Source organism: Crocuta crocuta, unplaced genomic scaffold (genome assembly GCF_008692635.1).
Source record: "Crocuta crocuta isolate KB4526 unplaced genomic scaffold, BGI_CrCroc_1.0 scaffold475, whole genome shotgun sequence".
Classification (NCBI taxonomy): domain Eukaryota; kingdom Metazoa; phylum Chordata; class Mammalia; order Carnivora; family Hyaenidae; genus Crocuta; species Crocuta crocuta.
In genome coordinates, this window is record NW_027529518.1 from 870,561 (window position 1) to 874,173 (window position 3,613).

The following is a 3,613-nucleotide window of genomic DNA, read 5'->3' on the forward strand; positions in this document are numbered from 1 at the left end:
ACAGCTGTTTTCCTAAACACATAGGACATCTTACACTCAACCACACAAGACTGTACCGTGGAGTAGAAATGCACTATGTGCAGGGCACCTGGGTGGCTCAGTGGGTTGAGCATCCAGCTCTTGATTTTGGCTCAGGTCATGATCTCACAGTTTTTGAGACGGAGCCCCATGTTGGGCTCTATGCTGAGAGCACGGAGGCTGTTTGGGATTCTGTCTCCCTCTCTCTCTGACCCTACTCTGCTCGCTCTCACTCTCTCTCTCTAAATGAATGAATGAATGAATGATGAATAAATAAAGATTTAAAAAAAAAAGAAACACACTGTTTGCAAACTCATTTAAGACTTCATAAATTATTTCATGTTGACTAGGACCTTCAGGTTATATCTGAGCTCCTCTCTCTTCACCGATGCATGGAGTACTTAGGAAGGGCTTAGAAGCACTGTTAGGGTACTGGAGTCATATGGGCTGTGTACAGTACTCAAAGCTGGACACTGTTCACATACTCCTAATTAATGACTTCAGGTAGGCCTTTCTGTGACAACTTCCTTGTTGAGAGGACCATCACAGTAATTGCCCTTAACCGGGTGGGGCTCAGACTGCTGAGTTTACGAATACAAAACGGTTTCCAGGGGGTTCAATGACTACGAATGCTTCACTACTGCATTTAGGCATTAAGAAAGGAAGAAACAAAAATATCACTTAATCCCTTTGGAAATTAAATCATTTTACTACAGAATCTTATTATAACAGGGACCACTACCATACCTATTTAGGTACATCATGAGTCAAGTCGTAGTCCCAGAAGCAGAACAACTGTGTCCTAGAAACCCCGACAGTATGAGTGGGCGGTGTGGGCGCTGGCCCTCCCGCGCCAGCCTCAGAATTACCGCCACCTTCCGCAGCAGTGTCCCGACTACTACTCTCATGTCGACAGATCCTTCTGACGCAAGGCTGCCTGACAGCTCCCCGGGAATCACACCTCATCAAAGCCTTCACTTCCCACAGGAGAAGTTATATCATCCCACGGGACAGAGACACTGTTCTGCAAGCTCTAGGAGAAAAGATGATGAGAACAGGCTTAGAGAAGGCAAGAGAAGAGAACCTTGTAAAGAGGGGAGGCACAGGGGTGCCTGGGTAGCTCAGTGGGTTGAGTGGAAAGAGGGGAGGCGTAGCGCGGTCCAGTGTTTATCGAGAGCTGAAGCAAAGTAAGGACTAAGATGCAGCAACCGAGTGTGTCAACCAGATGGTTCCAGGAGATTGTTGAGAGATGTTCATTAGGGTGGTTGAGTGAAAAACCAGACAGTACTGAGCTGAAGAGACAGCAGGAGGTACTGTGGGTTTGCTGACTACCCATCAGCCTTTGGAGAAGTCTGAGAGCGAGTGCAACAAGGCACCGTCAGCCTGACGGTGCCTGAGATACTGTGTCATAATTCCTAACTTGTCTGTGCAACTATGTCTCATTAGAAGGTGCCTCCAGAGTGCCAACTCAAGACGGTCTTCGGAAATGCAGTATTCTTGTTATCCTTGCTACACGGACAGCCTGTACTAGACGCTCAGATACCTGCACACCGATGTTTATAGCCGATTATTCACAATGGACAAAGGGTGGAAGCAACCCAAGTGTCCATCAGTGTATGAATGAACGAAAGGTGGTGCATTCATACAATGGATATTATTTAGCCATCAAAAGGAACAAAGAGTTGATACATGCCCCAGCATGGCTAAAACTTGTAAACGTTATGCTGAGTGAGAGAAGCCAGAAGCCAGTCACAAAATACTACACAGTATATGACTCCATGATATGAAATAGAAATAGGCAGAACAGGCAAATTTTGGAAAGAGTGGTAATGGTTGCATAACATTTTGGATGTAATTAATGTCACCGAATTGTATACTTAATAATTTACATGCTATATATATTTTACCATGATTAAAAAAAACTATAGAAACCAAAAGGCAGTGGCATTTGGGGCACATGCCAGGTCCTAAAGGGAGTGCACTGCCACTCTAGTATTTTATTTTGGAGAGGGGTGAGTGTGTGAATGTACCCTATACCATAGCATCTGCCCCCCAATGGTACTCCTTCAGTGCCTTGAACATCAAATTGTCCAAAAGAATGAAAGTGAATGGATATTTAACACTACCCTAGAATTGCAGATGTGGCTCCTCAATTGGGAATGGAGGAAGAGGAGAGTTTTCGTCAAGGGTTTTAATTGGAGATGAATTATTTATGAGAAATTTGTATACAATCTCAGGAAAATTACATTTATTTTTGTGGCTCACATAGATGATGCTAAGCTAAAACCATATTTAAAAAAATCAATTAAGGATGCACTGTCCTCATTACTTAAGAAAAACTTAACGGTTTAGATTCACAGAGCTCTGTTTATAAAATAAATATCAGGCATGATGCAGCTACAGAGGTATGCATCACTAGGCTTTGAGCACATAGAAGGAAAACACAAAATGTCACTTATTGTAGCCACGTCCGACTGCTGGTGAGGTGTCAGGAGAGTGAGCGAGTGGCCTTATAGTACCTCGGAGCCCAGGCTCCAAGATGCTCAATGAAAAGCACTGTGAAGGCATTGGGGGTAAGGCCTTAGACATACTTAGATGGGAAAACCCAAAGTTTGGTAATCTTCCATTTTTAATAAGCCATGGTGGATCTTACCAAAAAATGTACCTGAGACTTAAAATGTTTGAAATGCCCTGGCAATGCCCAACAGCAAAGAAAATGATCAGTACAATAGCCGATGGGTCAAAATGGCTCAAGTCCCTGAAAATATTCAGCTTGGGCACGGGAACATTGTAGGTCAGAAGTCAACAGCAGGCAGGTGTCCTCATAAATGACAGATGAAAAGCCTCCTTAAGTTGTTCCATCTGAATTTCGTCCTCAAAAACTCTCCAACTGTGAAATGCTCCCATCATCATCAATGGGATGTGGGGGATTGAGAGTCCTTTCCCCTCAATTTACTTGGAAGAACACATTGTCATTCTGGCTCCATCTTCCTACCTTCCCATCTTTAAGTCAGTAAGTCCCTGTTCTCACATCCACACAGGTGCTCGCTCCTCTGTCTTTGGATGCTGACCGTTCCTCTCTTCCTTCGGCCCCTCTCCCCTTCCATACCCCCCTGTAGTCCTCAGCGTCTCAGCTAAATAAGATACCCATTCCAATCCAATGGCCCACTGCTGTCCAGGAATGACTGTTCTATTCTGTGACAGCAGGAGCAAGACAATATTCTTTTTTCTAGATCACAGGTTGAACCACATTTCTCTCTTCCTCAAAAGCCTTTGATGGCTCCCTAGTGGATGTGGGCTCAAGTCCTATTTCCTTAGCAAGGCATTTACGAACCTCTCCATCTCATCTTGTCTTGCTTTCTAGTTTCAGCTGCCCATATATTTCTCCAAGTACCATATAGTGTAGTCATACCATCCCACTCATCATTTGCTGGAAAAGGCAAGTTTTTTGAAATTTCCATGTCTTTCTCCATGCTGCTCCCTCAGCCTGGGATTGTCTCTTTTTTTCTCTCTCTCCCCCCTCCCCCCCCCCCCCCTCTCCCTCTCTCTCTCTCTCTCTCTCTCTCTCTCTCTCTCTCTCTGTCCCTCTGTCTCT